Raw genomic sequence first — 15545 nt, forward strand, 5'->3', positions numbered from 1 at the left:
TGTTGGAGACGCTGCAGGTGTTGGAGACGCTGCAGGTGTTGGAGACGCTGCAGGTGTTGGAGACGCTGCAGGTGTTGGAGACGCTGCAGGTAATATTCCCACTAATGTCTTATCAGAGCTGTTACATGTTATTATATTTCAATTTTGTGAGACAATATTGTAGAAACGTTATCAGAATGTATATATAGATATGTTGGTTTAGAAAGACACGTAAGCAAACACTAGGACATATTAGAAAACGTTTCGGTCCTGGGACCGAAACGTTTTCTTATAAATATGTCCTAGTGTTTGTTTACGTGTCTTTCTAAACCAACTCGTCGGTATTTATTACCAAGGTTTATACCATGTAGATATGTACACAGATGTGTACGTAGATGAGCACTATTATACGTACACCAATTTGCACTCACATTCGTGTACAAATGTGTACTAAGATGTATATACACATGTTTCTCGAGATATCTACCCAAATACATACACATATATACACAGATTTGTACTCGTGTGTACAGAAATGTGCACAAAGATGGCTCTTAAACCTGGACAACTGGACACAAACAATAGGAAGTTAGTAAAGGGAATACCTCTGTATTGCTCTACGACTGAAGAAAAAAAGTGGCATACCCAACTGTGATTCTTTGGTCCGCTGCCAGTGTTGACATATATCAGTACTGTCTATCCTCAGTCCTTTTCTAACGCTGACGAGAAAACACTCGCTCTAGTGCTGCCCTTCCAGACTGGTAAGGGATTTCCAGGGTTACGCGAGTTACTATAATTTGTTGTTTCGTTACTGACTTCAGTGATTTGTTAACATTTCTTTATATATATTCAGTATTTTACAGGCAAACGTCAGGAAATATAGTTTTCAAAGAGGTCTGCACATTCTTCGAGGTTGAGGGACTGTCATGGAAGTGTATGTGCTGCTTGCACGACTCATCGCGCACCAGCTATGTTCGGCATTTACTCAGGGTTTATAGACTGAAAGAGTTGAACTCTCATGTAACATACACTGCATAGTTCATTAATATGCCTGAGCATCGTCGACACTGCCACGTGAACTCTGACTAGTCAAGATGGTAAATGTCTTCCTCGTCTGTTGTGCCAAGATTTTGATGGTGAATATGAGAACATTTTTTTTCACAGTGAGGTGCAGCGGCTGTCACGAGGTAATGTAGTTACTAGACCTGAGTCTCAGAAAAGATGGCTTAATTTTTTTTCTCGAGATAGCAAGACACATTATCAGATTTTCTACAAAAAAAAAAAAATCTAACAAGAATGGTCAGTCAAAATTAGCGTACTTGAATCGCATTGTTTATTAAAATATATTGAATATGTCACTACAAGACTCGTTCATAACGTTGATGAATGAGACACACTTGTGCAACTTCTGGATATTTCCATTCCAGAATAAAGAGACCCAAATGTTGGAGAAATGTTTGATCAACTTATCGTTTTTTAAAATGTTTATTCACATAACGTTGATTGATGTCACTGATATAGTTAGGGATTTACCATGAAACTAGAAGTCTGGGAACAAAATATCAAGGCTGGTAAATGTCATATATTTGAAAATTTGGCCACAATTCTTAAGAATGGAGAAACTGTTTTTACTGGCCTTAGTAAGCTTTTCCCTGCGCAATTGTCTTACTTCTCGGACTTAAGAGAAGATGCAAAATTAATACATAGCCTACTCGCCGTGTAAACACACTCACTCCCTGACGGCTTGCAAGAGGAATTTGTTCATTTAGTGAACAGTTCAACAGCCCGGGAGCTGGTGTGAGTCAGGAGAGTCATTAACAAGTTATCACGTGAAAACTAATGTCTTAGTCTCGCCAAAATACAAACCCTCAAGGAAGGTTCCTTTATGCTGGTGAGGGGCTCTTGATCTAGGGTCTTGGATCTGTGCTCCAGTTCCCCGAATTAAGCCTGAATGCCTTCCACATCTTCCTGCACAGGCGCTGTATAATCCTACGGGTTTAGCGCTTCCCCTTGATAATAATAATAATAATAATAATAATAATAATAATAATAATAATAATAATAATAATAATAATAATAATAATAATAATAATAATAAAAATACATAGCAAATTAGGATCAACACATCAAGAAACTAATTCAAACATTCAGAAAGTAACACCAGCTTCGAATATTTAAAGTCAGTCAGAAGAGGCACTCTAGTTACTAATCTCTCAGAGATCAATACCCCAAACTACACCAAACCTTAAATCTCAAGTCTCAGAAGTTGCATCAAGTTATCGGTGTTGAAGTATTGAAGCAAATCAAATAAGGCATTCACAAATTATCGCTTGAAAACCAATGTCTCCATTGTCCAATTACTTCAGTAAAAATGCCAAGTGGGAACCTGCAAAGGACAGTTTTAACTCACTCCAGTGGATGTTTTATGTTGCCCATAAACATAACTTCTGACTGGAAGAGTTCTAGTGCCTGGTACCAGAGTTCTCAGGTCTCTAGAGTAACTATTTTCTCGTCTACAAGAGCTGATAACCTTCAGTATGACTGTTTTAACAAAGGATATGGGAGGGGGATGCCCAGTTGATAGCTGATTTCTATATAGGACGATAACCGGACAAATTATATATGAAAGCCCCTGACCTGAACTCTATGCAGGTCATTTTGAATGTCTATTACGATGTTTCTGGTGTTTATTTTGCAAATAAGAATCTTAAGGTCACAGAAAATCACCAATTCAATGTTTTTTAATATGTTGATGGAGAGCTTCAGTGTAGCTAAGTTCTCTTAGTGGTGAAGTGAGCCGGTTATTAGTCTGATATTACTACCTCACACCCTTTGAGCATTATGCAGGCTGCTGCAGTGCTGCCTGTAGTGTGCTGCAGTGCTGCCTGTAGTGTGCTGCAGTGCTGCCTGCAGGCTGCTGCAGTGCTGCCTGTAGTCTGCTAAGCCATGCCATCACTGCAAGCCTGGTTGGTGCTCACTGCGCAGCAAGGTATCCACATGAGAGGCAATAGTTTCTTGCACCGCTATTTAAAGGAGGAATGGATTCTCATTGTTCTAAGTGAAAGGCGTGATTAATATCCTTACAGTAAGCAGTGAGTAGGAAGTCACTGGCAAGTATACTACACTTAACAGGGATGTTCAAATTAATAAGATTACTCACATTTTCCTTCGCTCAGATGGTTTATAGACCATGAACGGCTATGTTATTGACATTATCTAGCATGTTGTAGGTAGGTATGAAGCAACACATCCCTCAACCGTGATGGTCAAGTCTGATCTTTCATGATCTTAGCAAGTTGCGGCACTAAGAATTATCCCCATGGCATTCTTCTGGATTACTTCAAGCTTATTAAACACAGTAGTGTGTGGTTATAACTATTACCTTAATTTTTTAAGGGGGTGGACCGGTAAGCCAGCGTAAAGCCTCAGTCAGATAACCAAAAGCTCCAGCTGAGCGTCATCATATGACTTAAGACCCCCGTCAAGAAACACTTGTCCTGTTTCCTGAAAAGCCTTACCTAACCTAACAGAACAGTACATGGAAGGTTAGTGAAGTGTAAGGTACGGATAGCTTGGTTCATAGTGCTGCACTCGGCTCACACAATGAATGTCCATGGTTCAGTCTCGTTGGGTACGTTTCCTTAAACATACTATTCCTGTTCACCTAGCATTAAGTAGGTACCTGAGTGTTAGTTGACTGGTGTGGGTCGCATCCTGGGAAACAAGATTGAAGGACCCCAGTAGAAATAAGACAGACAGTCCCTCAATGACACGCTACCTTTCTTGGGTTATCCTGGGTGGATAATCCTCCCCCAAGCTAAAAATCCATACAAAATTTTTATCGTATCTCTTAACACTATATATAACATCCTTGTATGTTGGACGTTGATAACATATTCTTTCCTACAAGTATTTTGAGAGGCTAAGTCTCTCCAAGTCTGCCATGAAGATTTCTGATACTATCACTGATTATTTTACTCCCTTCACCGTACCTAAACACGTATTCCTATTTTGTTCTTGCTAACGATATAGATTTCTCTGTGTTAACTGAGTGTTAGGGTAGTAAGGTGTGTGTGTGTGTGTGTGTGTGTGTGTGTGTGTGTGTGTGTGTGTGTGTGTGTGTGTGTGTGTGTGTGTGTGTGTGTGTGTGTGTGTGTGTGTGTGTGTAGAAAAGCAACTCCAAGAGGTATGTGCAGTGTTGGTTCAATACTCAGCAAGAAGCTACCGTAAACTCCAGTGACCCAGCACATTCAGGACCAGACCATGAGAAGCACAGCAGAACAAAAGAGAACGGACGGGACCAAAAGAGAACGACGGAGAACAGAAGAGAACGCAGAACAAAAGAGAATGCAGGACAAAATAGAACGCAGAACACAAGACAATGAAAGAAACCACAACACAATGCAGTTGAACACAAGAGAACAAAAGAGAACGCAGAACACAAATCATAATAACGCGGTAGAACACAGAAGAGAGGAGACCACAGGCTACAGAGCACATGGACACGCAATACAACATAGAAATCAGTAGGACACAGATGGCAGGAGAACCCAGAATACAGAAGCACACAGCAGAACACAACAGGAAACAGAACACAGAAGAACAAAGATCACTGTGCCACCAAACACTCAGGAAGGTGACCCTGTACTGAAGAAATGGTTCATATAAGAGAGTGAGGAAGCTTACACACGTGAGTGAGACTTTTTGACCTGTTTTCCTCGCCATTCCTCAAGGCAGGCAAAGTGGAAGGCAGGCAGGCAGGCAGGCAGGCAGGCAGGTAGTCAGGCAGACAAGAATTCAAGTAGGTAAGAAGGTAGATAGGCAGGCAGATAGACAGACAAACAGACAGACACACACACATAGGCAGGTTGGCAGGGAGGTAGGTAGGTGGATAGGTATATGGATAGGTAGGTAGACATGCAGGCAGGCAGGTAAGCAGTGAGCCATTCATATAGGCCTACAGGCAGGCAGGCCTGCAGGCAGGTAGTCAGGCAGACAGGTATAGTTCAGGCGTCCTAGACAACTTAACAGCTGTTAGTACTAACTGTAGTCTTGATATATCCGCTGACAAGACAAAAATCTTTTGTCATAATTTTGGCCTGGAGTTTTACGACTCACTAGCCATGGTTCTAACCCCACCTGTACCCTGGTTTCTACACTAACAATCTGCCGCGCTTCCTAACCAATAACACTGTCCTTGAGTTCTCTTAACAATACAAATGTTTAGTAGTTGAAATCAACAGTGATATTGCAAGTAACATAAACTTCAGACTTGAAGAGAGAGACTTAAGCCCCTTGGAAAACTTGTATTAAGAAACACTGACAACATTGTCAAATTTATAAGGTTGCTCTACATAATGTTCAGATGCCAGTCACTTGCTGTATCACTTGATTAGCTTTTCACTCACTGTGTTAATATACTTCAACCAATCCAAAGTCATAAGGAAAATTGTTAGTGCTCCAATTTACCCTAAAATCATAAACATGAGGGGAGAACTGAAGCTTCCTACTGGATATGAAAGAATAGTACAGCTAAATACACTCTTCTGGCGGCTGAAGGATGTGCTGTTTCATGACTACAAAATGCCTCATAATGTCAGTAACATACAATCTCATATTCCATACACCAACTGGTTGAAGGAAAATGTGAGGAATTCAATCAAACTGTGCGTCCCTATTAAATGCAGTACACCTGTCAACGACAGCCCTCCTTACCCACTTCCCACTGTAAGGATATCGTACGCACCTGTCACTAAGAACAACAGTGAGAATCCACTCCTTAATACCTTCCTACCGGCTATCATGATGACGCTGATAACCTTGATCTGCTTGTGACATGCCTGAAATGGGGTTACAAGTGGGCATCCATCTCTCCGTTGTTAAAATCATCCTGCTGAAGGATATCAGCAGAGACCTAAGATCAATAGCATCAGACACTGTGACCTGTTTCGACCAGAAAGTAAGGAATATGGGTCACACCACTATCACTCGTGAATTACCATCCTGAGAGATGGTAATTCACGAGTGATAGTAACTCCAGCTCTTCTGGAACCAAGCTTCTAAAACTCCTGTAGCTGATGAACCAGTAATGTATCACATGAAGACATCTTCATTGCTCTACTGAAGTCTCCCAGCTCAGGCTGGGAGACTTTAGCACCATGTATGAACTACGTCCTGCGTCATGGAATATGACAGGGAAATATAGCTTGCTTTTATTTTCACGGCGTAACTGTCATACGGAGTAGAGGAGCAGCACACTGCTAATGTGTCAAATTTTGCCTAAATAAAAAATATTAGTGTCCCTTCACCATCCTTTTCCCTTGCATTCCATCACACAACGCTGTTGTAATATCTTCTGGCGTAATGGACTTGGTAACACTTGTCGAACAGGTTGTAAGGAAGCAGTAGACCGGCTAAACTTGATTTATTGACTCTTGAATGCCCATTCTTTATTTACAACTTGCAAAGTCATCAGCAGCCGTGGCGAAGAGGAAGACGGCAACACGTCTGGGCCTTATGCTTAGGGTGAGGCGAGTGAAGGCGAGCTATGGCAGGAAGATGCCATCTTCTTTCCAGCCTGAGGCCGCCAGATGACATTACAGAAACTTAGCTTCGGTGTGAGAGAGAAGTGCTTGTGGGAAGGCTGAAATGACTTCGAGGTCTTACATCGCCTCTACGGAAGACTAAGGATAACTATTCTCCTTTTTTTTTATAGGGTTGTAAAACCTCTGGTAAGCCAACGAGTGTTTGGTCTGTTTACAGGTCATGGTATGACAACGACCCTTGCCAGGAGATACTTGTCCTGTGTCCTGACGAATAAAACATCTCTACATTCACTCCCACCCCCTTCCTTCTTTCCTTCCAGGTACACCACATTATCCCCGCCATATTCCATCCCACATGATGTTACAAATATTGAAATCTTTCAGTTTTAGCTGGAAGACTTCTGTATAATGAGGATATCGTCCAGTATTCCATTAAATGTTCATCAACAACAAGAGACAACTGTCTTTTGTTCTTACTATGTAACTATCGTATACAATAGGGTATTAGTAAATTGCTGATGAATACGAAAAAAATATATATTGTCTCCCTCCACCTAGAGTCAGTACCTGACCAGCAGGGCTGTGGTTCGTACGTAAGTTTGCGTGCGGCCAGCAGTAACAGCCTGGTTGATCAGACCCTGATCCACCACGAGGCCTGGTCTCAGACCGAGCCGCGGGGGCGTTGACCCCCAAAATCCTCTCCAGGTATACCCACTCCACGAGTGAGGGAATACTGATGGGGCACGAGAGGAGGAATACTGACTGGACGCGAGAAGAATATCTTGCGACTAATAAACATTCATGGCAGATATTCTTGATCTTCAAGTAAAGTGTAGATTGTGTCAATCATCTTCCTTACGGGGTCTTATATGCTGATGACTTTTTGGATCTCGAACACTGTGTCGTTATGAAAGATTTATTTGTGACTTTATAAAGTCCACTGTGTGGGTGAAACGTAGTTAGTAAAGGATCATATTATGCTGCATTTGGGTTTATTTTTCCATCGTGTCGTATTTTATACTATTTACCTTCATGAAAGAGTGTGTTTTAGAGTATTATTTTTCCAAATGGTTTTCCTAGTATAGGCAAGTTAAAAACCGATCTGTCGTTATTGGTGTTAGTGAAACCATCACTTTCATGTACTAGTCTGAGTACCTATGGGAACCTCGAGGGTCGAGGCTGAGGTAATGCCAACAACCCCCTGAATTATCGGGTCTTCTGGAAGAATTTTATTCTCTAATATATTAGATACAGTGGAAGGAGTCAGGATAGCTGACGAAGCAATCTGGCAGGTTGTTTTAATTTTCATTCAACCTTCTTTGAGTCATCCAGAGAAAGATTTAGGAAGCTTTATTCAGAGTAGTTAAGCTGAGGAACGGGGAACACAACTAAAATATACGCTAGCTCATAGAGCAATTGATATCTATTAAGTAAACGGTATCGTAGGCATCAATGTCTAGCCCGGCGTTCTATTCTCTTGACCTCCTGGTAGCCATTATGATATCATCAATGAGTTGTTCAGTGTAAGAAGCTACTTGACTTTTTTGAAAGGCTTAGAGATAATCCTAAATTCTGTGATCTATGTTCCCTGATGTCCTCTAACAGAATTTACGGTGCTAGTAATAGTGTCACTGTCCAGTGGCCGAACAACACAACAGAAAAAAAGAGAAGGTCGCGGAATCACCCTGCTGAACACCTACTGTTCAGACGAGTCGCTTCAAAGTTCCCGAATGAAAAGATTCGAGTTACCATTATAAGAAGAAATTCTGAATGGATAATATGAATGGAAATTGTGATGAAGACTTCGTGGCAGATGATCTCTTCTGGCTAAATTGAAAACGTTGATTGAATGCAGGACGCTGGATCCCGGATCTAGTGAGCGAAGGTTAATACCTCAAGGTTATCCCAAGAAGTAACCTGACTCTCATTCAATTAATGATCTCACCCCGCGCAATATATACGACCACTCTGTCTCTCAGTGACACTGCTGAAGTCTTTTATCAAGTGGGAATATTAATGAAAAGTTACTAGCTAGTTTTAGTTTAATATCTTTATGTACCCCATACCCATCCTGTGAGAGGTAGTCACCCCATACCCATCTTGTGGGCGGTAGTCACCCCATACCCATCTTGTGGGCGGTAGTCACCCCATACCCATCTTGTGGGCGGTAGTCACACCATACCCATCTTGTGGGCGGTAGTCAAAAGATTACAGAGGTACATAATGGGTCCAGGGATTGGACCCCAAAGTTTTGATAGCTGAGCAAGTTACAAAGGTAATGAACTCCAGGTAGATCTGGTCACAGTCATGACAAGTTACAAAGGTATTTACAGATTACAGAGGTACATAATGGATACTAGTGTCTTTATAACACACAAGCCAGTATCACTAACAAGTACGTCGCCTGAAGTACTGAGAAAGATAACCAGGAGAATGAGGTAAGAGATGAATGACGCAGATTATAGAAGGTAAGAGAGTCCTACCTTACTAACCTACGAATATTCTTTGACTTGAGAAAAGTTTTTGGCACAGCCTCTTCAATAGAAAAGAAGCTTCTGAAACAGGCAGAAACTTAAAGGAAGGTTCTCCAGTGGATCAACAAGAAACTAACGAATAAAAGACAGAAACGGATGATAAGGTGACAAGCATTAGGATAGAAAAGGATGACCTTGAGGTTGCAGAGGAAAAGTAATATGAATGTTATTATTCATTATATAAACAGTGTTATATGGGATTGATTATTATGAATCTTTGACTACAAAGGTCAAACAAACAAGCGCTTACTATATAAAACATCGTGAGAGTTTTGGTTAATGGAAAAACATCAGAGGCGGACAACAATCTGGAAGGTAAGAACCAGAAAATCTAAAAAAGGGAAAGATCCGGGATTGAAGTCCACACCGAACATACCGGCAAGAGTGACGTGAACTGCACTGTTTACAGTGGGCATTACCACTGTAACCAGATATAAACTTGTAAATAGTTCATTACCACTGTAATTTGTTTACCTATCAAACTTGGCAGCCCAGTCCCTGGACCCATTATGTTCCTCTGTAATGTTGAGTTACAGTCTCTGGACCCATTATGCGTTTTTGTAATGTTGGGGTACAGTCCCTGGACCCATTATGTGCCTCTATAATCTTTTGACTACCGCCCTCAGGATGGGTATGGGGTATATAATAAAGATATTGAACTAACGTGAACTGCATAACATCGACAACTTTTGTGATCAGACACCTGTTCAACATTTCGGCATCTTTATTCTGCAAACATTTTACCACGCAGTGGCTTCTGCAGTCCAATGCAGAGAAAGGTGGAAGATTAGCAGGAGTTTTAGGTACTCATTCCCTCAGCCTAGAGTCGATGTGTTCAGTCCACCAATCTTGACAAAAGTTACTTCTTATTGCAGGCACAACATGCCGGGATGAACCTGCAAGTGTAGCCAGGAATCATACGATGACACTAGTAAGTGCAATAAAGACTTTAGTCAGCGGGGTATTAACTTAAACATTTTCATTGGGCCACAGGTGGCACCCTATCATAGGAAACAAGCGGGACACTGCCACGGGCTATAGAGGACAACGTGTTGTGGGCCACACGTGGCACCCTGTTGTGGACCACACGTGACCCCCCCTGTTGTGGGAAACAGGTGGCAGACCTGCCATGGACCACAGGTGGCAGACCTGCCATGGGCCACAGGTGGCAGACCTGCCGCGGGTGAATAACCGTTGATAGCAGCTTAAGTCACATTGCAGCTGTGTAAAGGTTCTTTGCAGATGAAAAGATCTTGAATAATTTACATGACTGTAAATGTTTGAACAATGTACAAAGCTTATATGTACTGCAAACTTTTCAAATAAGCTTATAAATTATTTTATTGAGATTTTTCATATTATTATTACTGAAAATGTTATCGGCCTTCAGTACAATTTACCATGAGCCATATTGACAATATATATGTAGTACAAGGTATACAAGCCTAGCTAACATCAGCGACATATTACTGTATAGAAAGTCCCTTGTTATGCAGAGCATTTCTGGCAAATTAGGTCAGTTTTGTCTCCAGGATGCGACCCACACCAGTCCACTAACACCCTGGTACCTATTTTACTGCTAGGTGAACATGGACAGTAGGTGTCTTAAGGAAACACGTCCTAATGTTTCCAGCCGTACCGGGGATCGACCCCCGGACTTCAGTGCGTGAGCTGAGTGCGCTGGTAATCGACCCACATAACAAATGATTAATTATCATTTTTCTTTCCCACTGTGAGCACAATATTCTTGTGCGGGGAGCGTAAATATTTCTTACACAAGTCTATCTGCGGATACTTGGTAAATATTAAAGGACTATCATTTGAATGACTGCTATACACTATTGGCATAATATATATATATATATATATATATATATATATATATATATATATATATATGTGTGTGTGTGTGTGTGTGTGTGTGTGTGTGTGTGTGTGTGTGTATGTGTGTATGTGTGTATGTGTGTGTGTGTGTGTATGTGTGTATGTGTGTATGTGTGTATGTGTGTGTGTATGTGTGTGTGTGTGTGTGTGTGTGTGTGTGTGTGTGTGTGTGTGTGTGTGTGTATGTGTGTATGTGTGTGTGTGTGTGTGTACTCACCTAGTTGTACTCACCTAGTTGAGGTTGCGGGGGTCGAGTCCGAGCTCCTGGCCCCGCCTCTTCACTGATCGCTACTAGGTCACTCTCCCTGAGCCGTGAGCTTTATCATACCTCTGCTTAAAGCTATGTATGGATCCTGCCTCCACTACATCGCTTCCCAAACTATTCCACTTACTGACTACTCTGTGGCTGAAGAAATACTTCCTAACATCCCTGTGATTCATCTGTGTCTTCAGCTTCCAACTGTGTCCCCTTGTTACTGTGTCCAATCTCTGGAACATCCTGTCTTTGTCCACCTTGTCAATTCCTCTTAGTATTTTGTATGTCGTTATCATGTCCCCCCTATCTCTCCTGTCCTCCAGTGTCGTCAGGTTGATTTCCCTTAACCTCTCCTCGTAGGACATACCTCTTAGCTCTGGGACTAGTCTTGTTGCAAACCTTTGCACTTTCTCTAGTTTCTTCACGTGCTTGGCTAGGTGTGGGTTCCAAACTGGCGCCGCATACTCCAATATGGGCCTAACGTACACGGTGTACAGGGTCCTGAATGATTCCTTATTAAGATGTCGGAATGCTGTTCTGAGGTTTGCTAGACGCCCATATGCTGCAGCAGTTATTTGGTTGATGTGCGCTTCAGGAGATGTGCCTGGTGTTATACTCACCCCAAGATCTTTTTCCTTGAGTGAGGTTTGTAGTCTCTGACCCCCTAGACTGTACTCCGTCTGCGGCCTTCTTTGCCCTTCCCCAATCTTCATGACTTTGCACTTGGTGGGATTGAACTCCAGGAGCCAATTGCTGGACCAGGTCTGCAGCCTGTCCAGATCCCTTTGTAGTTCTGCCTGGTCTTCGATCGAGTGAATTCTTCTCATCAACTTCACGTCATCTGCAAACAGGGACACCTCAGAGTCTATTCCTTCCGTCATGTCGTTCACAAATACCAGAAACAGCACTGGTCCTAGGACTGACCCCTGCGGGACCCCGCTGGTCACAGGTGCCCACTCTGACACCTCGCCACGTACCATGACTCGCTGCTGTGTGTGTGTGTGTGTGTGTGTGTGTGTGTGTGTGTGTGTGTGTGTGTGTGTGTGTGTGTGTGTGTATGTGTGTGTGTGTGTGTGGAAAATTACATTTATCTGAATGTAACTCATTATGTACATAACAGTAAATGATAACAAAGATAATTATTTATCAGTTACATAGACAAGTAGGAATTTGGAACACCTAGGTCACAAAAAGTCCCCCTTCGATACCTACCACTGTCTTATCCACAAGTTGCTCTAGACCTATTAATTACAAATGAAATATGTATCACCAGGAATTCTGGTAAATATATAAATTTGCGGACTGTATATTAAAATTAATGAGTGATTATATATACACACATTTACATAACAGAAGGAGAATATATTTTAATATCACTCACCAATTTGACTGGAGATTAAGGTGTATCATACTCGGAAAACCTCACTGTCTATACATGAAATAACACTGGCCAGAGTTATAACATAAGACTTATCTGAGGTTCCTGGAGCTGTCATGTCCAGTCGCCTGATATCTCAAGTTATGCAGGAATGCACATCCAACAATTTCGCCTCCTATTTGAGAGGTGTCAACCCAATTTTACCTCTAGAGCACGAAAAACTCTTCCCATTATTCACTAACGTTTGTGTCCAATTCAAACAACAATGGCGAGTCTCCTCTGCGCAGGCTCAGCTTCCCATTTTTTATAACAAATTTTTATTAAATACAGTATGACCATCTATTTACATATAACTACTGTATTTCTGGAAAATATATACAGTATTTTCCACAATATATATATATATATATATATATATATATATATATATATATATATATATATATATATATATCTATATATTTTATAGATATATATATTTTATATATATATATATATATATATATATATATATATATATATATATATATATATATATATATATATATATATATATATATATATATATATATGCATAACAACCACTGTGAAAGACTAGAGAAATTCCAAGCGCTTTCGTGACTTTTCACATTATCAAGGAACTGTGAACAATCTATAAACACCAGGCGCTCAGCAGCACTAAAGTGTATTTTCCCTGATGCAAAGACATACGTGATCAGGGAAAATACGCTTTAGTACTGCTGAGTGCCTGGTGTTTATGGATTGTTCACAGTTCCTTGATAATGTGAGTAGTCACGAAAGCGCTTGGAATTTCTCTATTCTTTCAGAGTGGTTGTTTTGCATATTTTGAAATCACCTGTTTACTGTGATCTTATTGCATATATATATATATATATATATATATATATATATATATATATATATATATATATATATATATATATATATATATTATTTTTTATCACACCGGCCGATTCCCACCAAGGCAGGGTGGCCCGAAAAAGAAAAACTTTCACCATCATTCACTCCATCACTGTCTTGCCAGAAGGGTGCTTTACACTACAGTTTTTAAACTGCAACATTAACACCCCTCCTTCAGAGTGCAGGCACTGTACTTCCCATCTCTAGGACTCAAGTCCGGCCTGCCTGTTACCCTGAACCCCTTCATAAATGTTACTTTGCTCACACTCCAACAGCACGTCAAGTATTAAAAACCATTTGTCTCCATTCACTCCTATCAAACACGCTCACGCATGCTTGCTGGAAGTCCAAGCCCCTCGCACACAAAACCTCCTTTACCCCCTCCCTCCAACCTTTCCTAGGCCGCCCCCTACCCCGCCTTCCTTCCACTACAGACTGATACACTCTTGAAGTTATTCTGTTTCGCTCCATTCTCTCCACATGTCCGAACCACCTCAACAACCCTTCCTCAGCCCTCTGGACAACAGTTTTGGTAATCCCGCACCTCCTCCTAACTTCCAAACTACGAATTCTCTGCATTATATTCACACCACACATTGCTCTCAGACATGACATCTCCACTGCCTCCAGCCTTCTCCTCGCTGCAACATTCATCACCCATGCTTCACACCCATATAAGAGCGTTGGTAAAACTATACTCTCATGCATTCCTCTCTTTGCCTCCAAGGACAAAGTTCTTTGTCTCCACAGACTCCTAAGTGCACCACTCACCCTTTTCCCCTCATCAATTCTATGATTCACCTCATCTTTCATAGACCCATCCGCTGACACGTCCACTCCCAGATATCTGAATACATTCACCTCCTCCATACTCTCTCCCTCCAATCTGATATCCAATCTTTCATCACCTAATCTTTTTGTTATCCTCATAACCTTACTCTTTCCTGTATTCACTTTCAATTTTCTTCTTTTGCACACCCTACCAAATTCATCCACCAATCTCTGCAACTTCTCTTCAGAATCTCCCAAGAGCACAGTGTCATCAGCAAAGAGCAACTGTGACAACTCCCACTTTATGTGTGATTCTTTATCTTTTAACTCCACGCCTCTTGCCAAGACCCTCGCATTTACTTCTCTTACAGCCCCATCTATAAATATATTAAACAACCACGGTGACATCACACATCCTTGTCTAAGGCCTACTTTTACTGGGAAATAATTTCCCTCTTTCCTACATACTCTAACTTGAGCCTCATTATCCTCGTAAAAACTCTTCACTGCTTTCAGTAACCTACCTCCTACACCATACACCTGCAACATCTGCCACATTATCCCCCTATCCACCCTGTCATACGCCTTTTCCAAATCCATAAATGCCACAAAGACCTCTTTAGCCTTATCTAAATACTGTTCACTTATATATTTCACTGTAAACACCTGGTCCACACACCCCCTACCTTTCCTAAAGCCTCCTTGTTCATCTGCTATCCTATTCTCCGTCTTACTCTTAATTCTTTCAATAATAACTCTACCATACACTTTACCAGGTATACTCAACAGACTTATCCCCCTATAATTTTTGCACTCTCTTTTATCCCCTTTGCCTTTATACAAAGGAACTATGCATGCTCTCTGCCAATCCCTAGGTACCTTACCCTCTTCTATACATTTATTAAATAATTGCACCAACCACTCCAAAACTACATCCCCACCTGCTTTTAACATTTCTATCTTTATCCCATCAATCCCGGCTGCCTTACCCCCTTTCATTTTACCTACTGCCTCACGAACTTCCCCCACACTCACAACTGGCTCTTCCTCACTCCTACAAGATGTTGTTCCTCCTTGCCCTATACACGAAATCACAGCTTCCCTATCTTCATCAACATTTAACAATTCCTCAAAATATTCCCTCCATCTTCCCAATACCTCTAACTCTCCATTTAATAACTCTCCTCTCCTATTTTTAACTGACAAATCCATTTGTTCTCTAGGCTTTCTTAACTTGTTAATCTCACTCCAAAACTTTTTCTTATTTTCAACAAAAT

At 41.2% G+C, this 15545-nt stretch overlaps 1 protein-coding gene across 1 annotated transcript in view; it reads right to left on the bottom strand.

Annotated features, from left to right (window-relative positions):
- Positions 1-15545, bottom strand: part of LOC128696977 (trypsin-1-like) — a 185630-nt gene that overhangs the window by 56488 nt on the left and 113597 nt on the right. The window lies entirely within an intron of this gene.

This window comes from Cherax quadricarinatus, chromosome 49 (genome assembly GCF_038502225.1).
Source record: "Cherax quadricarinatus isolate ZL_2023a chromosome 49, ASM3850222v1, whole genome shotgun sequence".
NCBI lineage: Eukaryota > Metazoa > Arthropoda > Malacostraca > Decapoda > Parastacidae > Cherax > Cherax quadricarinatus.